This window comes from Lissotriton vulgaris, chromosome 8, assembly GCF_964263255.1.
Source record: "Lissotriton vulgaris chromosome 8, aLisVul1.2, whole genome shotgun sequence".
In the NCBI taxonomy this organism is placed as follows: Eukaryota; Metazoa; Chordata; class Amphibia; order Caudata; family Salamandridae; genus Lissotriton; species Lissotriton vulgaris.
Window position 1 is genome coordinate 1,316,887,447 of NC_141696.1, and position 25,223 is coordinate 1,316,912,669.

The following is a 25,223-nucleotide window of genomic DNA, read 5'->3' on the forward strand; positions in this document are numbered from 1 at the left end:
CTTGTTGGATATTCTGTTCTATGTGGAAAATTACTCCATACATAGCACTTTGTTGAGAAAGGCTACAGCCTGCAATAGTATTCTGCACGCTACCAGTGCTCCCCTAAGTCATGTATTAACAACATACCATTTGGGAAGATGGTTCGCATAAGGGATAACTGTAGTTCTTGGGAAACATTTATCGCCATCATTGGAAGCGTGAGACGAAGATTCAGTAACAGTTATGTCTCGTTTTTATCTAAAACTTGCATAGATTTTTCTGCATAGTTTATATTAACCAATTATTCTAGTGTTATTTAAATGTGCTCCTTTTATTTAAACGTACTTCGTTAATTTATTTGCTGTATTACCAATTTATCGTTGCCTGAAATGAAACAAAACAAGGAAGATGAAACAAAACAAGGAAGATGTGTTTATGTTATGGCATGGGGATCTAGGGCTGTAATGGGAATTTGGGGCTTTCATGGGAGCGTGTTATGCCTAGAATGTTCAATAGGCATGAGCGCTGGAATGTTGGGACGTAGGGTAGTTGTACAGAACGGTAGAGACGGTTGAAGAGAGAAGCTATGTTGTAGACGCCAGGGTTTGAGTCTTGAAATAAAGAATATAAAAATTCTTCACTGCGTGTGGATTCTTAACTTAACATATTGCATGTATAGTATTCAAGTTTTGAGCACCGTTCTCCTTGGGTCCTCTTTAACCCTAAACGTGACTTTATTTGGTTTGAAGAAAAAACATCTAAGTTTCATTTTGTTACAATCTGTTGTTCGGCCGCACTCCCATTTCTACCAATCAAAGATTTATTATTATTTGTTGTGAGGCATGCACGGTATCCTAAATACAAACACTGGGGCGCCGTAATCAAACCATTCAGCACAGACAGAAGCCCCTTTGTTTTTCAGGCACGTAAAAGGTAATCTAATCGCTTTTGCAGGTCTTCCAGTTAAAGTTTTTTTTTTTGCAGTACCCAATGGGCGCGAGCACGCTTTCACTCTCAACCAATCACAGCTTTTACTGCGATCAGGGCAGGAGTTCTGAGCTACAGGAAGCGACGCGTTCCTGACGTATAATCAGGCCGGGTGGCTATCTTCTCCGGAAGTCTGCCCTATACCTGTGTTGGGCTGCTGAGAGCGGTGGAGGGGCCACAGTCAAGCCAGAGGCTGTGGTTCTTTTCACACGGGTAGACCAAGGTGCTGTATGAGCTGCCTCTGGTGCAGACGGAAGGTGAACCGCACAGCAGGTGTGTTGGTTTCTTCTGTGTTGTGTGTGATTGACTCTCATGTAATATGTCTGTCCCGGAGCAAGGTAGCGAAAGATGCTAAAGATCCCGCTTTCTGCTCATCGATGCGTGTCCCTCAAAGGATTAATTCTATGCAACTCAACGCGTCGGATTTGTGAGAACTACGTGGTACGGGTGGGCTGGTTGTCTGGAATTGTCCCGCAGAGCAGAACGCTATTTCTCTTCTCTGGCACTGAGCATAAGATGTATACAGGAGGATATGAGTGGCCAGCATGTATTTATAAAACATCTGCATTCATGAAATGTGCTTTACTTTTAAATATATATTTAATTTACAGCTGCTTTGATGGGGCCATAAACCAGCTGGCGCCTGCCATTAATATTACTTTAACGTTAGTCAGCCTCAGTAGATTTAAGCATAGTAATAACCTTTATGTATATTATTGACTACAAAAAGGAAAAAATACAACAAAATGACGTTAGAAACTGAAGTGATTTTTGAAACCTTTGTAATCAATTTCCAGCACGCTGCATGTATTGGATTTCGATACGCCTGCATTTCTTTATTGCAATTGTAGTAAAACAGATAACCCCACACTTGAGACTAAATTGACTGTCATGGTGTTTCATTAACCTTGGTTGGCGGGCATTACCTGTTATCTGTTCTCCATTTAATAATATGATTTTGATGTAATCCTAACAGAAAGTGACTTGTTGTGTGTGGTCACCCCCATTTGTAGGTCGAGCTTAAGCGGCAGCACACAAGCGCTGATCGCTCTGCGAGGCATGCAGTAGTCCAGTAAGGGGAGACAAGCTGCTATCACTCTCCGCCCGTATTTTTCATTGGCTTCTGTGTTTGTCCTTCATCAATTCTGTCTTCTGATTGATAATGAGGCTTGTTAAGTCCTGCCTTATTATGCCATGTCATCATTTGCATCCTTCCGTGGCTACTGGCCCCTTTACTTTAAGTGTTACACTGTATGGACGTTTGCAATGCCATAGGTCTAGTGTAAATGCGTGTCCTAATTGCATTGCAAATGCATGTTGTTACATACTAAGCGCTAGCGGCCTGCCGATAGCCCTTCTTGGCGCTGCAGAGTGCAGCATCGTCACCCCCTCCATAAAAAAAATTGATAGATATTACGGGCCAGCCGAGGGTTTATAAAGCGCCTCTGGCACCAGGGGTGGGTAGAGGGCGTGGGGCGCTTTGTATTCTGCACCAAAACTGTTGTCGATACTGATCCTGGTGGGAGAGGGGATTCTTGTGAAGGATAATAATAAAAAGAAATGCGAGTCAAGGGGGCAGCGAGTAGACATGCATTTGAAATGTCGGGATCATTCTATGGAGCGGAAAAGCCGCCATGGCCCTGTCTTTGAAAATACACAGTGCTACAGTGACTTATTCGCACATACGCAACAGCACAGTGACTTCCTTGAGCAACTGACAAAACGCTGAGGTAATTATATCTCATGCAGGCCTTTGCACGTTTCATCTTCTAAACTTAACTGGACGGGTTTCAACAAAAGCGCAGAGATCCTGGTGAATTCCACTGCGCCGACCCAGAATAAAAGAGGCCAAGCTGGCCTGTTAATTTGAGACAGTCCAGTCCTGCCCCGTCCCCTGGTTTACCGCTTCATGGCAGGATTGTGTTTGGGTGGATATGCAGGTACCCCACCAATATTCACACAGGAGCGCAGAGCTGTGTGCCTACTGCTAAAGGCACGGGCTTCTGTGGGCTATGAATCCGGTCACCAGTGCAGATTCCTTCACATTCCAATGCAGCTCGTCATTGAAAAGGGGAGATTGTCGTCTAGGGAGCCCTGTAGCTGGGCAGCGTGGACAGAAGTGAAACCATTCAGCTGCCATGTTTTATTTGTGTTTATATGACCCAAGATGCGCGTGGTCTTAAGAGCAACGCACGCACGCACTACCATGCAGAGTCTGAATGGAGGAGCCGGGCAGGGTACATTCTATGTCCCTGGTAAAATTCACTAGAAGAACTTTTATTTACAAGGTTGGAAGTAAAAAGGCATTTTTGGTACAAAAAATAAAGAACTGTCCCTGGAAATTCCGGGCAATTGTTCGACCCAGTTTGAACAAATTAAGACCATATAATTTTTTTTTTTTTTAAATAGACTTTTACCAGAGCAAAATGCACTGTAATGAAGAAAGCATGTCAGCTGTTGTTGGCTATTTTATTATCATTATTATTACTAATATTCTTATTATATTCGTCTAGTTTCAGTTGTGACAATTATTTTATTATTGCAGTTTCAGTTGTAACAATTGTGTTCTGGAATGATAGAATTACAAATATACCAACAGCAAAAAAACAACCATTCTAATGTGTTCTGTTGTCATTTTCATTGAAGATCTTTATTCGGTCCAATGTAAGACCATAAAAGCTCATTTCAAAACACATAAAACAATTCAGTCATAAAGCACATATTAATACAAGCAGGAGTCATTTTTTTTTTAAACTTAATTTATTGATTTTCAGCAAATTAGACCACAAGGCATAATGCAGTGCAAGTAAGTGGGACACTGCCTGTAGCAACAACACGCTCAGAACACGTACCCCACCACCGAACTTACACCCCCCACTTCCACCATGTGCACCTGGACTCAGGTCACCACGGAAGATACCACCCACACAATGAACACCATCTGCTCTGGCTCCCCAGCCGATTCCTGCCCACACCACATCTTCAACAAAGCAGACTCCATCATCGCACCCATACTTCGGGACATCATCAACAACTCCTTCATATCCGCCATCTTCCTGGAGAGCTGGAAGCACGCAGAGATCAGCGCCCTCCTGAAGAAACCCACCTCAGACCTCAAGAACTTCCGCCCCATCTCGCTCCTCCCCTTCCCTGCAAAATTAATCGGGAAAACAGTCAACAAACAGCTGACAGCCTTTCTGGAGACGAAAGGCTCCCTCGACCCTTCGCAGTCCGGATTCCGAGAGAACCACAGCACCGAGACCGCCCTCATCGTGGCCACCGACGACATCCGGACCCTGCTGGACAACGGAGAAACCGCCGCCCTCATCCTGCTCGACCTTTCGGCTGCGTTCGACACGGTCTGCCACCGCACCCTGACAACCCGCCTCCGCCAAGCCGGGATCCAAGGAAAGGACCTGGAATGGATCACCTCCTTCCTCTCCGACAGAACCCAAAGAGTCCGTCTCCCGCCCTTCCTCGCAGAAGCCACCAAGATCTGCGGCGTACCTCAAGGTTCCTCGCTCAGCCCCACCCTCTTCAACCTCTACATGAGCCCCCTCGCAGCCATCGCACGCAAGCACAACCTCAACATCATCTCCTACGCCGACGATACCCAACTGATCCTCTCCCTCCCCAACGACCCCACCTCCGCCAGAACCAGTTTCCAGGACGGAAGGAAAGACATCGCAGACTGGATGAAGCTCAGCCGCCTGAAACTGAACTCAGACAAGACGGAAGTCCTCCTCCTCGGCCCATCCATCTCCGCCTGGGACGACTCCTGGTGGCCCCCTGCTCTGGGCACCCCACCCAAGCCCACGGACCACGCACACAACATGGGCTTCATCCTTGACTCCTCCCTCACGATGGCCAGGCAAGTTAACGCCGTTAACTCCTTCTGCTTCAACACACTCTGCATGCTCCCCAAGATCTTCCGCTGGATCTTCACTGGAACCAGGAAAACGGTCACCCAGGCCCTCGTCACCAGCCGTCTGGACTACGGGAACACCCTCTACGCTGGGACCACCGCTAAACTACAGAAAAGACTACAGCGCATCCAGAACGCCTCAGCACGACTCGTCTTGGACATCCCCCGACACAGCCACATCTCCGCTCCCCTGAGGGACCTGCAATGGCTCCCCGTCAGCAAAAGGATCACGTTCAGACTCCTCACCCACGCACACAAGGCTCTCCACGACTTGGGCCCCGAATACCTCAACAACCGCCTCACGTTCTACACGCCAACCCCGCTCCGCCAGCCCCGCCAGCCTCGCCACCGTCCCACGGATCCGCAGAACCACCACCGGAGGAAGATCCTTCACCTATCTGGCGGCCAAGACCTGGAACACCCTCCCCATCCACCTACGACTCACCCAGGACCATCTCTCCTTCAGGAAGCAACTCAAGACCTGGCTTTTTGAGCAGTAGCAGCCCCCCCCCGCTAGACCGGTACTTAAGCCGAGCAAATTAGGCGGCAGGCTACTTGGAAATTACTTTCTTGGCAATCCTCAAGCCAGGAGACAGCACAGAACGCATAGCGCTCATTAGGAGCTTTTACTGATTGTTTTTATTGATCCCGTTTTCTATGTGTGTACTGTATGATTTTATGCGCTCACCTTGTCCCTAAAATCGCCACTTACCTGCACATTTAAAAACTACTAAACTCCACGTTGGGGCGGTTTCTCAAGGCACTTGACAAGCTTGTAGCTTGCAGTTTCACTGCATTGGTCGGAAATTATCGACTGCCACAGCGGCAGACATCTTGGGTGGGGGCTGAGGCTCTGCACGGTCTAGTCGTCACAAGGACGCTAGACCGGTACTTAAGCCGACCATGCACACGCGCAGCGGTCACGCGCTGCGGGATCACCAGAGCATCGCCGGAGTCACGCCAGAGTCCAGCCCGTCTGCGCCCGTCCGCGCACGGGCGGGCTCGGGGGCTCGGACTCCTGACCACCGGCATACCTATACCTCAGAAGATCTTCATTGTCTACATAAAGGTCAGCTGTCACTCGATCAAAATGTTATTATTAAGCTGGAAAAGTATGCTATACTGCGGTCTCACAACTGTAATTCTAAAACACAATACCCAGTGCTAAAGATAGCCAGTTTGAACACTAGGTCTCTTCACAGTCATCATGTGGAGATCTACACCCTACTTCAGGATAGAGATCTAGACGTCCTGACGCTCTCAGAAACCTGGATGGGTCAAAACTCAATGCCGGACATCATTGCTGCCCTCCCTAACGGCTATGACGCTATATGGCGGAACCGTGCAGGATCGGCACGGGGGGGTGGAGTGGCAATTCTATTTAAAAAAACCTTATCCGTGGAGAAACTTATATCCAAAACAGTGGATTTAGCCGATCTAGTTGGAGTAAAGATTTCTCTAAACAACTCCTGCTGGGTGATTTTGTCGGTTTACCGTCCGCCCAACTCATCCCCACTTTTTAACGATTTATTCGCCCCCATCATATCAGACCTTTGTACAAGATACAAGAAAATCGTGATAATGGGAGATTTTAATATGCACTGGGATAGACTCCAAAGGGACCTGCCTACACGCCAGTTAGACACTATCATGTCCACCCTGAGTTTTAGTCAACTCGTGGAAGTACCCACACACATCAAGGGTCATACGCTTGACCTAGTATGGACCACGGACCCAAATGTTATCCTTAGGGATGTGAGTCCCTGTGTCTGGACTGATCATTATCTGGTGACCTGTGATGTAAATGTTAAAGACTACTTAAAGCATCTACCCCGAGGTACCAGAAAGATCCGCAAATGGATTGAGGTTGATTTAAAAACCTTGACCTCGGTGCTCCCGGAAATGGCCTGTCTGACGAATACAGATGGAAGTCTGGACGTTGAATATACAGACTTAATCCAGAACTTGAATAAAGCCATTGATCAGATAGCACCGGAAAAAACTCAGTTAACCAAAGGACCTGGTAAAGAGGCCCCATGTTTCACTTCGCTGCTAAGGGAACAAAAAAGGAAACTCCGAGCTCGGGAGAGAATTTGGAGGAAAACTAAGCAGGATACAGCAAAGAACCTATATAAAGACTCACTCCACCTGTATAAAAAACTTATTGCTCAAGCTAAGGCGGAGTATTATGAGTCTCGCCTACAGAAGGCTAGAAACACCCAGAGGGAGACCTTCCAAATCCTATCGGAGTTGAGCAAAAAACAGGAGAATTCAGAGTCTCCCATAATCTGTGACACCTTCCAGGGTTATTTCCTAGATAAAGTAAAGACCATTATCCTGGAAATAAAGAATAGTATGGTGAATAGTGATACCATACACTCCGAGGTTCATAATCCTGCTCACTGTTCTATGGTACAGTTCCCTGAGCTGGATGAGCTGAGCCTAGAGCAGCTAATGGGTAAAACCAAATCTGGCTCCCCAGCAGATCCATGCCCCCCTAGTGTCTTCCGTGTGGCACGGCCGCTATTGGAAGCTCGGATTATTTCTCTCCTTAATAAGTCCCTAGAAACAGGATACCTACCAAGCGATCTTAAGGAGGCGCGTGTCAGACCTCTGCTGAAGAAACCAGGCGCAGACCCGGCTGTCCTGAAGAACTACAGGCCGATCTCCCAGTTGCCCTTCCTTGCAAAGGTTCTAGAGCAACATGTGCTGAAGTCTCTGTCCCTGTACCTCGAATCCCATAGCTTACTGCATGAACGACAGGCGGGGTTTCGAGCGCACCATAGCACCGAGCTAGTGATGCTCTCGGTGCTAGATGAACTGAGAGGCATGGCTGACGGCAAAAAACCGAGCGCCCTGATTTTATTAGACCTGTCAGCGGCGTTCGATACCGTCAGCCATGACCTGCTCCTGGGAAGACTGGAGGCCTTTGGGATCAAAGGCTTGGCCTTTAAGTGGTTGCAATCTTTCCTTTTGGGAAGGACACAGAGGATACAACTGGGGGAGTCGATATCGGAGGTGGGATTCTTAGAGTGCGGGGTACCGCAGGGTTCCGCACTGTCCCCACTCCTGTTCAACCTCTATCTGCAGCCCCTGATTGCGTCTTTGGCTGAGATGGGTTGTAGAGTCTTCAACTATGCTGACGATACTCAGCTTGTGCTGAGCATTGATAATACAGGGATAGCACAAATCCAAGCTCAAAACATCTTGAGGTTTACCGTGGGGTGGATGACGGAAAACCTACTAAAGATCAACCCGGATAAGACCGAGGTACTGGTAATTCCTTCTACCACCTCACCGTGGAGTGATCTGTATTGGCCTGCAGAGCTTGGATCAGCCCCAAAACCTAGTGCCAACGTGAAGAGTTTGGGGATTAAACTAGATTGTGATCTGTCAATGTGCAGCCAAATTTCCACCGTTGTTGGAACCTGCACGAACATCATTAGACAATTGAGAAAGTTAGCCCCCCTCCTTTCTCATTCTATGATGCGCTCAATTGTAGCAGCAACCGTCATTTCACGGATCGACTATGGGAATGCCCTGTATCTTGGCCTCCCAAAAACACTGACAAACAGACTTCAAGTCGTAATGAATGACGCCGCACGACTGATCTTCGGAGTACCCAGACAAACAAAGGCCTCCCCTCTACTCCAAAATCTTCATTGGCTCCCTGTTAAAGAGAGGGTTGAGTTTAAGAGCCTCTGTATAGCGCATAAGGCGATTTATGGCCATGCGCCGGCATATATTAAAGCCCGCCTGGAAGTATACAGTCCGAAGAGAACACTCAGATCATCGGACTCTCAGCTACTGGTTTGCCCCCGCTATAAATTAGTGACCAAGGGAGGGAGAGCCTTCTCTGTTTTGGCCCCTCAGCTATGGAACAAGCTGCCTGAGGGGCTACGCAGGGAGGTGAATCTCCTACGTTTCAGGAAATCCCTGAAAACATTGCTGTTCAGAAGAGCCCTGACCGCAATGTAGGCCTGTAGTGGTGTCTCTCGGAGGAGTGAAGCTAAGTTATTGTAACAACATCTATTTCCAATGCGCTTAGAGGCCTGTAGGTGATTGAGCGCGTTACAAATCTAAACTAACAATAACAACAATAACATAACCATTTTGGCAATGGCTGCTCTGCCCGTTATAGAGAGCGATAACACACTCCAAAACGCAATGCTCGCCCTCAGTGCTCTGATAGCTTTATTCAAATTACCCTCTACCATGTCTACGTGTTTTCTGTAGACTTGTACGCCTAAATACCGAAACGTTGATTGGGTGACCTGAATATTAGTGTCTCCTATATCTAATACCATAGTGTCCTCTTGAACTACAAAAAAGAACGCATGCGTCTTGGAGGTGTTTAAGGCCAATCCCGATATGCTTTCGAACGTCCAAAATTCCGCAAGGAGTGTATCCAGAGGTGCATAAAGATCGGACATATACAGAAGTATATCGTCGGCATATGCCGAGAAAAGGTGAGTCGTATTACCTATGTGTATCCCCTTGTCCAGAAAATGTTGTCTTAGTTTGATCGCCAACGGTTCTAGCGCTAATATAAACAATAGGGGTGAGAGGGGACATCCCTGCCTCGTGCCTTTATGTATTGTGTATTCACAGGATATATGTCCCCCCGTTCTGGTGCGCGCCGCGGGGGCGGCATGCAGTATTTTCACCCAGGTTATATAGTCTGTTGGGATGCCAAATTTCTCCATAGCCAGAAACCTATACTCCCAGTCTATGGAGTCGAATGCCTGTCTTAGGTCAAGGGAAAGGCAGCCTGCGCGTGGGTAATGCTTCGGGCTTTCTGTTAACAAGTAATGCAGTTTTCTAATATTTAAGGATGTACTGCTAGCAGGCAAGAAACCGGTCTGGTCGATGTGTATTAATTTAGATAAATGTGGGATCAACCTGTTCGCAAGTATCTTACTCAGTATTTTATATTCTGTGGACAACAGCGACAGTGGTCGGTAATTCGCCATATCTGAGAGTACTCTGCCCGGTTTTGGTAGCGCAATGACCAGTGCTTGTGCCGTAGTGGGAGGTAGAGCACCCCTTTCCCATATTGACTTATATAAATCCACCAACTGGGGTATCATAGCCTCCGCATAGGTATCGGAAAATTCAATGGGGAGTCCATCAATACCAGGCATTTTATTGCGTGACAGATCTCTCATTGCCACTTTGATTTCATGTGCCGTAACTTGGCCAGTAAGCCCCTTGCGTAACGGTTCCGGGATCGTCGGGTGTTAGAGCATCGATAAAAATGCCTCCGTGAGGCACAGTGGGGTTCCCACAGGCGTGCCATATAGAGTGGCATAATAATCACGGAATGCCGCATTTATCTCCCCTTGTGTATTAATTGTGCTACCGTCCTCCGTGATGATCTGAGGTATGATCACAGCTGGGGGCTCTGCCCTTCGAATGCGGGCTAATAATGCTCCCGCCTTGTCAGCTTCGCTATGTGTGCGCTGTGTAAATGCTGCATAATCAATCACTCGTAATGATTCCAGTAGTTCTGCATATCGGATTTGTGCGTCTTGTAAAGGCCTTCTGTTCTCCACCTCCGCAACTGCCTCTTTTCAAGGTTACCCATTGTTTCTTCTATCTCCACTAATGAATTATGTATTTCCTGCCGCGCACCCACCGTCGTGCCTATGGCCTTCCCCCTTAATACCGCCTTGAATGCGTCCCATTCTATCAGTTTGTTTGAGGCTGTATTACTATTCTCAGCAAAATAATGGTCTATAGTATTGGAAAGGTCGGTGCGAAAAACCTGGTCTTCCAATAGCTGTGGCCATAGTCGCCATGTAGGAACTGGCGTGGGAAATTGCCCAACGTAATTATGGTTTCCAATGGATTATGGTACGATAGTGTCTTTGGAAGGTAAGTGGAATCAAGTATCTGCATGGCTACTCTACCAGAACAGAGAAGTCTATCTATCGTGTACTGTGGAATAATGAGTATTCCCTATGCGTGGGGTGAGGCATTCTCCATACGTCATGTAAGTCCCAGCCCGCCATCCATTGTAGAAGTGCCTCAGTCTGTTTCATCACGTTTGTACCCTGTAGCGGTAGGTGTGACCTATCCAAAGTTGCATCCAGTATCACATTACGATCCCCACCCAGTATCCAGAGATAGGCCTCCCACCCCACCAATGCCCTACTCCGTATGGGCCAGTGCTGATCCTGTTCATAATTAGGGGCGTAAAAGGTACCCAGTATTACCAACTGACCATCCAGGAGGCCCTTAACAAAAACATATCTGCCCATTGTATCAACACGCTGCTCCTGGGCAACAAATAGCACCCCATGTCTGATACATATCACGGCACCTCTAGCATAGTTAGAATATATAGTGGAAAAAACTTGCCCCTTCCATTTCTTCTGCAATTTCCCAACTTCGCTCTCTATCAGATGTGATTCCTGCAAGTAAACTATTTGCGCCTTGCGTCTCTGCAGTTGGGCATGTATCCTGTGTCGTTTATGCATCGTACCCATTCCCCTTATATTCCACGTTATGATCTTATATTTACCCTGTGTATGCATTTGTCCATCAAACAGTGTCTGTGGTATCCTAACAGGACATAGTTACACATTTGTAGGGCAACCATAATAAACACTATAAGACCGTACCTCAACCCACCCCCAAAAATACTAGGGCCAACCCGAAAAAAGGTGTTGGACCAAAACTCCCAAAAGCTGTTCTGGACTACAGATCTTGGTCTCAATGAGACAAGGAAATCGTGACAACATAAACAGAACAAAAAAAAGGGAAATCGCCTTCGCCATTTGGGGGATAGTGCCTGCACCTCACACATACTAGCACACGGACAAATATGAACAAATCGAGCTACTACGGTATACGAGCTCCAATCTATGATGCCAATTTAACATGAGCACAGTGCTAGAGATAGGGGACCAGCTCAGTCCGGATAGAAAAAGCAAATAGAGAGTCTACAATACTTGTGTGCGTCCTTCACCCAAAGAGGTTCGCAATCAGTTGCGGGGTTGCAGATGGAAATAATGCCACACTGCCCTCCGAGTCCGATTCGTGAGAGGCCTCTTCTTCTGTAGAGGATTCATGTACTGATCTCGGTGCGTTTGTGAAGGACGCCGTGGCCAACAATGCCTGCTGCTTAGTCTGTTGCACCTGCTGTGGAGAGATCCAAGCCCGGCCAGTGGCGTTTTGTATTCGACAGGTTCTGCGACAGGTTCTGCGTCTGGCCAATGAAGACAGCTTGGATTTTTGTGTCTCCTCCGCAACCAGTTCCTTCTCCTCCACATTAGTGAATTCCATTACCTCAAGCCAGTCCTCAACATCTCCAGGGCTCTAAAAAAATATGATTTCTGTTCGTGGATGATCTTCAGATGTGCCGGGAATAATAGCGCATATTTCAAGTGGAGGTCACGAAGTCGACGCTTCACCGTCATGAAGGAGGCTCTCCGCTTTTGAACCAACATCGTATAGTCAGGAAACGGCGATATCCTCGTATTTTCAAAATTGAATGGGGCCGCTTGTCTGGCTTTGTGTAACAAGACATCTCGGTCGCAGAAGTTTAAAAATTTGACTATCAAGGGTCTCTGGGGAGCTCCTGCTTTTGGTCTGCCAGTTGATATTCTGTGTGCCCTTTCTATGCAATACTGTGCAGAGAGGCCCTCTGTGGTGACATTATCCTTGAACCATTGCTCCGTATATCCCACCGCATCCGGCTCCTCGCTGTTTTCCGGCAAGCCAATCACTCTGATGTTATTCCTCCTAGCCCTTCCTTCCGCATCCTCCACCCTGTCCATCAAGGTAGCCACCTGGGCCTGCAATTGGCGTATATCAGTGTCTGTTTGTTTTTGCTTAGGTAGGAGCTCCGCCAGTGTCGTACCCTGTTCCTTGACCGTTTCAGTCGTCTTTGCATGATCTGCTCTAAGCAGGTTCAACCCAGTGAACAGGGAACCTATCTGGAACTCCAACGCCTTCCTCGTATCTCGCACCTCCTTCAAGATCAGGTCCAACTCGTCTTCTGTGGTGAATTCCTCAGTCGGGGGGACATATATTGAGCTCATCGCCTCCTCTGTATTCCCCATATCATCCGGCGTATTGCTCACATCGCGTCTCTCCAGCGGCTTCGTCTTAGGGCGACCCACCTTACCCATGGTTCACAGATGGCGGGAGTATCGTGGGCACAGTGCAGATGATGTAACCTGCCGCTCACAATGGCAGTGCACTATCTGAATCTCCGGGTCGCAGCGAGTACTTATTCCCTTCCCCACGCACACTTGCGGATCCGGGGCCAATGTTCAGCGCTGCGGTGGTGTCATCGTATCTGCGTCAGCACACCATGGGATTCATGTTGTGCTGGGGTCAAGGAGAATCGTGCAAAGGACACCATCCAATCTCAGCCACCAAACAGGTATGGACAAAAGAGTCTGGGGCGCGTTTCCCACAATACTTGCAACCGCACTCCAAGGTTGACCTCCTACCGAAGTGCGGGGACCACAGTGAGGGCGAGGGGCCCACCGGAGCACACAGCAGTCCCCGTACACACCCCTGTACTCATAGCGAATCCACGTGTCGTCCACGTCTTGTTGGGATGGAGACTGCCACCATCACCTCATAAGGTATCAAGTCGGACTTCGCAGATTTTTCCCTCACAGGTCCGTACTCTGCTCACTGGTCTTGTGGCCCACGACAGGGAAACAACCAAAAACGCCGTCTGTAGCGGGGAGTGTCTCCTCCCGAGACACTTCCAGGAAAGGGAAGGCCTCACTGCATCCCTGGTGTTTCCTAGATACTTTGCCGGCGTTGCATCACAGGGCCCGACCTCGTATCCTGAGTGAGCTTGATCTCGCTTCCAAGGGCTTCCGGTGCCTGCACTGCGCTCGCGGCCGAGTGCCCCCACCGTCACCGCCGCCTCCTTTGCACCACAGCGTCACACCACAGTGATAGTAGCGACGGGGGACTTATTCTGAGCGCCGCCCGGACTTCGCCGATCCCAGCTCCCCGCAGCACCTCAGCTCCGGAAATACCGCTCCCAATGTGTGGGCACGATCGCCCAACCCGTCACCGCATCGGCGGGAGCGCAGTCCACATAAATAGGGCATATATTTACAGGATTATTGAGCTCGGGTCCGGAGCTCTGCTAATACGCGGCCACCATGTTCGGCTGCTGGCCACGCCCCCCCCACAAGCAGGAGTCATGTTAGTGAATATGATCTACAAACCCAGTTGAAATGGTCATTTACAAGTCTTTTCCCCTGAATCTTCCAGGGACCAATATGCTTTTGGACGGTGTGTTGGTGCTGAAGGTGGGAAGAAAAATTAGGCAAAATTCGCCAATAAAAAAAACAAAACAAAAAAACGACGGGGAAAAGACCTCCCTGGGCAGAAAGAACCTGTCACACGAAACCAGCGGAATCGACTGGAATTTATCTACGGACATTTCAGTTCAAATTTACATATGTGCTTACCCGATTCCAGCAGAATCCACTCGAAACTGGTCAAAAGGAATTTGTAGCTGGACACAGAACCATGGGAGGAGGTTTCACAACCATGAGCGTGTTGGGCATATATATCACCAAATACATGATGCATGTTCGAAGTCTGAACTAACACCCAGTACAATGCTGCGCGTTTACAGAGTATTCTCGGGTGAATCATGGAAGGGAAATTGGGTTGCTGGTAGTGAGATGCTTATGTATTCAGCAATAACATGCGTATATTCAAAGACACACTTACACACTTTCCTACTTACATGCACGCAGTAAACGTGTTTACAAACACAGGTAAATGCATGTATGCTTGTAAGAACAGATACATCTGCATGCATACATGCTTTCAAATACACATAAATGCGCACAGACATATTCATATGCACTGTGATCCCACTGTATGAGGGCGGCCACAGTGTACTCTGCATCACTAGGGTCTGTTGTGCGTTCAATGTGTTCTGTGCTCTCTGCTCCCACTGTATGAGGGCCCTCACGTGCACTCTGAGGCACTAATGCCCCGGTTACTTACCGGTAATCTTCATTACTCCGAGTCCATGTCTTCCTCGCCACAGTAATTACCCATGAGCCTCCGGCTCCACACAGAACTCCAAGTCTAAAAACAGCGCTCTAGTCTCCCCTCCCATCTCCAAGATGGCCCCCAGTGGCTCCAGCCAATCCCATAAAGGGATACATAGACAGCAACTCGACCTGAAAAACTAAGCCGCAGACATGAAGCCACCACCAGGGCCGGGAGGGAAGGGAAACTATACTGTGGCGAGGAAGACATGGACTCGGAGTAATGAAGATTACCGGAAAGTAACCGGGGCATTACCTCCTCGACCTGTCTTCCTCGCCACAGTAATTACCCATGAGCCGATACCAAAGCAATCAGCTTCATGCAAGGAAAACACTCCACAGAAATCATGCAGAGAAACATATTTCAATCACAAGAGGTACACATAGTCCACAGAAACCTACACCTCAAGGAATCCCAGCCGACAGTACAGAAGAGGCAAAGGAAACAGAACCCCCCCACCCCCAATCCGAAGGCGATAACGGGACATGAAAGCATGCGGGGACGACCAAGCGGCAGCCCGGCAAACATCCATCATGGACACCCCCTTAAAAGTGGCCCATGATACAGAAACAGATCTGGTGGACCGACCCCGAACATGAAGAGGGGGAAGTTCAGAAACAGAACCATAAGCCAACAGTATGGCCTCCATAATCCAACGACTGACAGTAGACAGGGAGGGCATCTGGCCCAGACGAAACAAACCAAAATTGACGAACAAATTGGCAACCTAACGAAAGTAAGAAGTGCGTGATAAAGAAACCAACGATGCACAATGCACATCCAACAGGCGGAGAAGGCAATCCACAGCCTAGGAAGGATCAGGACAAAGAACCGGAAGAACCACTTCAGCAAAACGGTGAAATGAGAATCCACCCCAGGAATAAACGTAGGATGAGGGCGCAAGACTACACGATCAGACAAAAATGACCAAAATTGGAGTAGACCACAGGAAGGCACCCAGCACACCAATACGCCTGGCAGATGCAATAGCCACAAGAAACGCCACTGTGAGCGTCAAGAACTCCAGGCCCACCGACTCCAAAGGCTCGAAAGGAGCCGACCGCAAGGAACGCAATACCAGAGTAAGGTCCGAAGGAGGAGAACAGAAGATAGGACGGGGACGTGGCAAAGAAAGCGACTTAAAAAGCAGAGCCACCAATAGGAGAAATTTGAACCAAAGGCAGGACATGAAACGCCCGAATGGCGGCCCACCGAGCCCTGAGAGTGGAAGTGGCCAAGCCCAAAAGGAAAAACATCAAGTAAAAATACCAGAATCCGAGCAGGGTCCAAAGAAGCCAACGACAGCATGTGACACACACAACAAGAGGCAAAGTAATCCCAATGCTTAGCATAGGATATAAGAGTAGAAGGCCTCTGAGATCGCCGAATGACGCCAGCAAACGCAAAGAACAACCTGCACGCAACAGCGATCCCCTCACAAGAGCCAGGCCCGCAGACCCAGGGACCGGAACACAGGCAGAGGCAGAAGAGGACCTAACAGAGGATAAGGCATGAACGGTAACGACCAGCCCGGAGAAAACAGCCAAATCCATCAATAGGGGACAGCAAGGGCAACGTATCCAACCCGGAGCAAACAGAAGGACAAACGATCATTCCCACTTGAGCCCCTGCAAGACTACGGAAACAGGGGAACAGGGGGAAAAGCATACAACAGACCCTCCGGCCAAAGGAACGACAGGGCGTCCACTCTCCAGGCAGCCCGGCAAGGCATAATCGTGCAAAAGCAGCGGATCATGGCATTGGATAGGGAAGCAAAACAGGTCCACAATCTGAGAACCAAACATCATCTGCAACCTCCGGAACATCAACTGCGTGAGGGACAAAGACCCCATGGAAGGAAACACCAGTCACAGACAATCCGCCACAGTGTACACTGGACCCGACAGGTAAACTGCAGACAGGGACGCCAGGAGCACCTCCGCCCAACCCCAAATCTGACAGCCGAGGCAACTGAGGGAACAAACCCTGCACCCCCCATGACGGTACACACAAGACATCACCACCTGGACGGTCCGACAGAACCTGCACATGGAGACCCTGAACAAGATCTGAGAAATCCAACAAACCCAGAAGGACGGCCTTCAGCACCTCGTAGTCGGAAGAACAAGACAACACCGACCCAGGCCAAACCCCCTGAGTCGTCGAATCCCCCAGAGAAGCACCCCACCCCAGCAGGCCTGCAACCGTAGTGACTCCTATAGAGGGAACAGGGGTCCCAATGCGACAAACTGCGAAACACCACGGCACCGTCAACAAAGAAGCCGATATCAGACCCCGAACCCTCAATGACAGGCCCACAGGATGAGATGGCCCCAACAACAGGGCACGAACTGCAGACATCAGGAATAGAATCCGGGGAGGGGGCAGGAACAGCAACCCCAACTGAATCCGGAACAGAGCCCCAATGAAAGTCAAAACCTGCGCAGGAACCAGGGAGGACTACGGCACAACCACGAGGAACCCGTGACGCACCAGGACATGGCACACCCTCAGGACATGCAACTCCGCCTCCGGAATAGAAGAAGCAGAAACCAAGAAGTCGTCCAGATAAGGAAAAACACCAATGCCCCCCCGCCCCCATCCAAAAGGAAATACCTGGAACAGGCAATGACGACCCAGGACGCAAAACCGGAGAAACCGCTGAGCGCTCTGGATGAACAGGCACATGCAGATAAGCATCCCTCAAGTCTATGGACGCCAGGAAATCGCAGCGAGACACCAGAGGAAGGAGCAACTGAAGCGAAACCAATTAGAATAACTGGTGAGGGAAGAAAGAAATGACCCACTCCAGGCCCAATACAGGTCGAAGATCCCCGGTGCTCTTGGACACCAGAAACAGGATGGAAAACAGGCCCAACCCCAACAGATCGCTGGGCACAGGAATCACTGCATCTCCGACCACCAGGGAATCGATGCCTTCCAAAAGCGTCAATCGTCATAGAGGGTCTCAGGGACAAGGCGTGGATCTGAAACAGCCTGGGGGAGCCTGGGTAAACCCAAGACGTACACCCTCCGAAACCACCTGAAGAACCAAGTAGTAAGTGAGGCGACCCCCCCCCCCCCCCCCCTCCAACCGGACCCACACCAGGAGCGATCCAGTCAGGACTTGGGAGTGGAGGAGGCAGAAGCACCAGAGAACCGGGACATATCAAAGGAAGGGGTACCCCGGCCACGCCCCCAACCACGAAAGGCCCGACCAGCACGTCCCCTACGAGAAGGACCAAAAGCCCTCCGAGAACCAAAGGAGCGGAAGCGACCAGCCGGTTCAGGAGCAAGGAGTCAACGGTCCCCCGCCGTCTTCCTCACCATTACTACCAAAGGGGGACCAAACATCGTAACCCCAGAAAAGGGGATCTCCGACAGGAAACCCATCCGCTCAGCATCAGCCGTCCAGGAGCGAAGCCACAGCAGACGCCTCGCAGCCACAGAAGACCCAGCCACGGAAGCCGCCGCCCCTAAAGAATCAAAAGAGACATCCGAAAGCAGGCGAACCTGCCGCTCCATCAACGCCAGGGTAGAAGAGACATCCACCCCCTGGACCAACAACTCCGACAGAGACTGAAAATCCTTAAGTAAGGGCTGGATCGAGGAAGAAGAAAAGGTTGCCGCCCCAAAGGAAAAGTTAGTAGCCGCAAAAGCGCGCATGACAGCACCATCCACCTTCCGATCCACAGGGTCAGCAGGAGAGGAAACCTCAGAGACCACAGCACCATGCGACGACAAACCGTCCATCAAGGAATCCCCTGTGACCGAGGAAGGAAATATCGCCGAAAAATCATGCAGAGGATACCTTTTGTTCAGGAAACGAGGAAAAGAGCTCATGTCCACATCCTCCCATTCAGTTTCCAACACCTCCAACACTGAAGAATGAAGGGGCAAGGAATCGGGCACAGGACGCTGATACTGAGAAAACAAGACATCCTCCAGAGGCATAACAGAGTCAGGGAACACCAAGTTTCCGCGAATGTGACCCAGCACCTCATTTAGGTCGGCACCTTGCACAAAGCGACCCCTGACATCAACCTCCTCATTATCAGAATCAGCAGGAGCAGCGCCATCAACCCTCGCCTTTATAGCAGGAGGGACAGGAACCCGACCATGCAATGCCGTAGCCACAGCAGAATCAAACATTTGCTGCAACAATTCCAAAGAAGGAATTCGCACTCCCGAACCAGAAGCTTCCAACAAGGAACCAGGAGCAGGACATTCCGTTGAACCACCTTCCATCACAGTCCCCCACGAGCGAAGTAGTGGAAAGAAATACAGGCAAGGAATGGGACAACACGCCCAGCAGAAAAGGACCTGAGGGTACTAGGCAACCCTACAAACCAGTCCCCGCCCGACTTTCACCAACAGAAAGGCAGCATAAAGATCCGCGCACATGCGCAAATACAGCCCCCTAACGACACTGGCAGCAGGAGCAACGGAGACCCGAAGGCGCTCACACCGCACCATAGCACAGAACCGGCAGCAGGTAACAAGAGAACGGGAGCCTCGGGCCCCCATAGCAAGCTCACCCGGCCCCGGGAAAATTAACCAAACGCTACCGGGAGCCTCCAGCCCCCAGACCAAGCCCACCCGCAAGAGTGAAAATCAGAAAAAAATACACATACAACGGGAGACTCCGGGGCCCAGAGCAAACGCACCCGTCCGCGCTACGTCCGCTCAGCAGGACGCGCGGCTGGAAGGAAACACACACAAACGGCAGAGCAGGAACCCATGCGCCCAGCACAACGAGTCGAAAAACGACCCCAGCCGCGAATAGACGCCACGAAAGTCCGCTAAAGCCGGACAAGAGGCGTGTAGGCAGAAGAAGGGGGAAACACAAATTTTAAACAGAAAGAAAGATGCTAATGAAAAACATCAAGCAACAACACAAATAGTACGAAAACGACTTCCCCCAACTTGATACCCAAGGACATAAGGGGCTGCACAAGCAAGACCCCAGCCCCACTCACCTGACCAGCAGGGAACACAGCACTTGGAGAAGTGCAGAAAAAAAGAACAGGTCGAGTTGCCGTCCTATGTATCCCTTTATGGGATTGGCTGGAGCCACTGGGGGCCATCTTGGAGGAGGGAGGGGAGACTAGAGCGCTGTTTTTAGACTTGGAGTTCTGTGTGGAGCCGGAGGCTCATGGGTAATTACTGTGGCGAGGAAGACAGGACGAGGAGGTAATGCCTGTTGTGCATTCACTGTGTGCGCCTGTGCTCTCTTCTCCCACTCTGATGGTGGCTCTATGTACTATGCTGCACTAAGGCGTTTTATGAATTTAGCTGTGTGCTCTCTGCTTCCACAGTATGAGGGTGGTCACACAATGTACTCTGTATCACTAGGGCCTGTTGTACATACATTATGTACGCTTGTGCTCTCTGCTCTCACTCTGAGAGCTGTCACAGAGTGTACTCAGCTGCACTAAGGTCTGTTGTGCATTGACTGTGCTCTCTGTTCCCACATTATGAGGGTGGCCACTGCTGCACTAAGGCCTGTTGTGAATTCAATGTGTGCTCTCTGCTCACACTGCATGAGGGTGGCCACTCTGTACTTCGCATCACAGTGGCCTGTTGTGCATTCACAGTGTGCTCTTGTGCTCTCTGCTCCCTCTGTATGAGAGCGGCTGCAGTGTACTCTGCATCACAGTGGTCTGTTGTGCAGTCATTGTGTGGTCTCTGCTCCCACTGTATGAGGGCGGCCCCAGTGTACTCTGCAGCCCTAGGGCCTGTTGTGCATTCACTGTGTGCTCTTGTGCTTTTTGCTACCACTGTATTAGGTTGGCTCCTTGTACTATGCTACACTAAGGCCTGTTGTACAGTCACCATGTGTTCTTGTGTTCTCTGTTTCCATCCTGTAAGGGCGGCCACCGCGTACTCTGCATCACTAGGGTCTGTTGTTCATTCACTGTGTGCTCTCTACTCCCCCTGTATGAGGGAGGCCACAGTGTACTCAGCAGCACCAAGGCCTGTTGTGCGTTCACTGCGTTCTCTGTATAAGGTTGATCACTGTGTACTGTCTGGGGCCAATGGCTGTGGCGCATAAATTGCAGGTTCTCTGTGTTCTATATGACGCATAAATATTGAAACTACTAGGGGGAAGGAGGGGTCATACTTTTCTGAGGAGTGGGTTCATGAAGAGGGGAAATGGCGAAAGGGACAGATACAGACGGAATGTACCAAGAGATAGAGAAGAAATCAAACGAAAGGTTAGACTCGGCGAGGCCAAGTTGGCAAATTTACATGGGCCGTACAGACAGAAGCATGACACACACACACACATACCTACCTACACAGAAAATTGATAAGACAGGCAGGAAGACAGAACGACCGATCTGCCGGCTGACAGGAAGATAGACTACCATACAGATAGGCAGTCAGGCAGATAGGTAGATAGGTAGGTAGGTAGGTAGATAGATGGATGAGAGAATAGCATTTGATGTGAGAGAAACGAGGGTGGAGGTGGGCAGTGAGCTGACAGTTTAACACAATAACATAAAACCAGACGCAAAACAAAACACACAAAATAACCGCATGCAGAGTGCGCCACGACAAAGCAGGTTTCTGAAGCCACTACGCAACTGTGCTGGCCGCTTCTCCATGGGTGTCTTCAGGGCTGGGGGCCTCGCCACACAGCCCCCACACCGCCTCCCAGCCTGCAACATCGGTTGTGCACACCTGCACTGCATGCAGAGCCAGTAAACACAGCTCATTTTCCTTTGTGTCTCCACTGGTTTGTACCTGCTGCTGACCCCTGCCAAATGTGAGTGCACGTGTCTGGGCAGTGCCTAGAGGCAGTCGCACCTCACAAGGTGAGGTGGAAAGATGACATCCTGAAGGAGGCCGAGGAGGCCTCCACGGGGAGGTCCGAGACTCCGACCTTAACACTCACTCTTTAATGAACCCCCCAACATAAGGCCTGACCCGGTCGCTCCACCGCAGGATAGCGCCAATGACCAGTCAAATCAACGCGGGGAGCTATAGATCAATATTAGCATGTTCTATACATCCAGGAGCCAGGAATAGTAAGAGTTTCTAGATGACAGAAACTCAAGTCCGCTGCACAGGCTGTGTTCTTGTGTCCTGCTCTCACCCGAATCACCAAAGCATTTGGGGATCTCTAGGAAACACCGCGATCCGTTAACACCTCACATCTCTCAAATGGATGCGATTTTTAGCAATCGGTTCATCATAGGTGACACTTTTTTATTATAACTGTTCAGCCTGTTGCACAGCAGTCACACTTCTCTACAGCATAGCTTAAAAACATTGGCAAACTCAATATCTCTGCTAAACACTTGTAAGGTCCCAAAGGTGAGACCTATAGGCTATGCCATTGCTTATTTATGGACAGATATAGCTGTTTCGTTGACTCTGTGCAGTGAGACACTGATACCCTCGTCCCAGTGCATGTGGTCTGGCCCCTAAAACGTGTTGAAATTGGCATATTTAACGTTCCTATAAGGCCATAGTATATAGTGTCCCAAAAAGCGCCCATGGCATGAAAACTTACATTTCACCTATGAACTAGAGCACCGCTGTGCCATACACTAGTGTGAGAAGGCAGGTAAGACTCCCGGCATACCATTGTATCCTGGCTGTTGCAGTTTTAAAATTGCAGCCCCACTCATACTAGTCCAGGTGTCTCGTCTGTTTGCTAATTCAAGGGACAATGTAAGAGGAACCCAGAGAAACCGGTTATCTTTGGTAGGTAGTTTCGCTTTCCAGGCAACTTTGGGGGAAGGTCACAGGACAGCTTTTGTTTTCACAACTCCAAAAGATGAATTGGTATACCTGCGCTATGTGGGGACATAGGGAAGTCAACTGGGCATGACTAAGAATAGCCTGGTGACAATAGCCTAGCAAAGGATTGTGTACTGGTGGTGTAAGTTCTGAAATAGGGCACTTCCTGTAGCCACGGGTCTTTGCTTCTCTGTCTTTTCGAGCCTCCAGAAAATGTCAGACCATCCAAAAGGTAAGGTGGGTTATTGTCACATATGTTCCATTGCAAGATAGCTTAAATTGAATTTGACTTTGGCAGCTACTGGAAGCCAATGTATGTCTTGAAGTATGGGTTGAAAAGGCCGTACTTGTTTGCAGAGTGTATAAGCCTTGTGATTAGTAGACAGTAGGGAGGGTTTTATAGGAAAGGTGTGTGGGAGCTAAATGGTGTTGCCATAGTCTGAGCTAGATAGTACTATCTATATAGTCCCCATGTTTCTAACTTCGGAGTTCCCTGGGGGACCGCACTCAGTTAATTTACACCCTGCTCTTCTAGCAGGTAATCCATGGCAATTTTCTATCACCCAGTAAGACGTGACTAATGCCTTTTTATTAATCTTTTCTATAACTTGTACAGTAAAAGCAGAGGGAGAGTTCGTAGATCTCATTTGGTGAAATGCACGTTTACAGGCAGTTGTTCTTGGTTCTGCATGCACAAGTTTTAACTCGATCAAGGTGAAACACCTTTTAATCTTTGGCATTCGAGCGAAGGCTGTTTTAGGCCTACATTAATACGTGCACCATCTGGTATTTGCTGCTGACCCAATGCAAATTCATACTATGCTTAAGTAAGCATGTCAAGTGAACATCGGAGACAAAAAGACAGCAAGGTGTTCTGCCTTCAAATGTAGATACCTAATCTCCAACAAAAAGCATTAAACAAATATTGTTTGCTTACCTCGAACGTCTTGCTTTTATTGATATAATTCCTTCTGTTGATTCTAGCCGCCCTGCAATCCTTGGTTTACATCAACATGACTATCCAGAATACACAGCACATGATATCAAACCGGCACAATCCATTGTTGCAACACAGAACTAGGATTAATGGCGTATTTCATGTTTATCTGGCGCAAATAGGAGCAGTCTTTTCTTACAGCAGTACCTTACATTCCTGGTAGAATTAGTAAGGGACCGTAAGAAACGGTAGATATTTAATGTTTTATTGCTTTTGAGTGAGAATGAATCTTTACAGCCCAGTACACGGTGCTGGCATAGTGGCTGACAAAAGTGCTTCGGTCTTGGACTGTATGTTTTACACTAATCTGAAAGAGCTCCTCTAAAGTTTTAGATCTAGGGTTGCACCCATCTCCTTAAACATGAGCTTCTTGTGAACACACTGTTACGAAACGGACTGTTCCTAGTGAGAGACAGCACCTGTGAAATGTTTACCAGATGCAATCTCCGTTAGCATCTCTGTTTATGCCCACAGCGATAGGTTGCTCAGAAGCACATATATTAGTCTACATTCCTTAGACACAGCAATTCTGTTAGTGTGGTAAAAACATAATGCATGTAATAGCTTTCTTTTAGCACCCACGTATTCTGTGCAGATCCAGTTGAGGCAACTATATGATTTGCACTCCATCAAAACAAAAAATTACAGAAAAGAACTAAATTATGCCAGCAATAACTGTGTACATGTTTTGGGGAAGCAGGGGCTGACATCCCGCATATGTCATAGTAATGCCTGTGCCACTCGGGAGACAACTGTGGAAGCTTATAATTAAAGAAGTGATAGGGAAGAATGTTCTCACTTCTCTACTTATTTGTCGGGTCCGCGAATACTCGCAAGTGTATGCTGATCACGGCACATTTTATGATGGATTACTGGAGGCGTGTTAAGCAAACCTATTTGCTGTACTGCCCATGAAAACACCATGAGAGGGTGGGGAATGGGAACTGTGGACGGTGCTGCCTCGCATGCTGCCTGCGTTGGACTCCTGTTGGCTGACCTCTCATGCTCTGAGGTGCTGTCCACACTGCCTGCCACTCCCTCCCTTGGCGCGCATGTGACTTACTCAATTACTCGCTCCCTATGCACAAAATAAGTAAGTGGCTGAGGGAACGGCAGAGACAAACGTGCGGCCTGGACCGGCATCCACCATTTTAAAAACTGAAGGGACTGCTGTGGGTGAGACTGAGTGAGCGAGACCATTGGTAAAAAGTGATGGGCACAAAAGCAAAAAGTGATGGGCACAAAAGCGAAAAGTGTTCTGCCAAAAGAACAGAAGAGCAATGCAAGTGTAACAGAACAGTTCTTGCCTGGTGCTCCCGCGAGGAAAAACGGAAATGACGTATTGCTGTCTGAACCAGTTAGGTGACAGCAAATAAGACCCACACTGAACTGAACCAGTCGGGGGCGGGAGTAAAGTTCTTTATTGACCACAACAGGTCTTGCAGACCGCTCATGCGCTGTAGGCTCGACCTAAAAAGTGGGTTTGGGTGCTTTCCTTAATTCTCTCCCGGTGGGCCGGGACTTGAGGATCA

General features: G+C 49.0%; 1 protein-coding gene across 1 annotated transcript in view; it reads left to right on the plus strand.

The window, feature by feature from the left end:
* Nucleotides 1-1,055: 1,055 nt before the first annotated feature.
* LOC147698669 (myb/SANT-like DNA-binding domain-containing protein 4) overlaps nt 1,056-25,223 on the plus strand; it is an 85,449-nt gene continuing 61,281 nt past the window's right edge. Inside the window, exon 1 of the mRNA XM_086935253.1 lies at nt 1,056-1,240. The gene's annotated coding sequence lies outside the window, so the exon portion shown is untranslated. The remainder of the gene's footprint in view (nt 1,241-25,223) is intronic.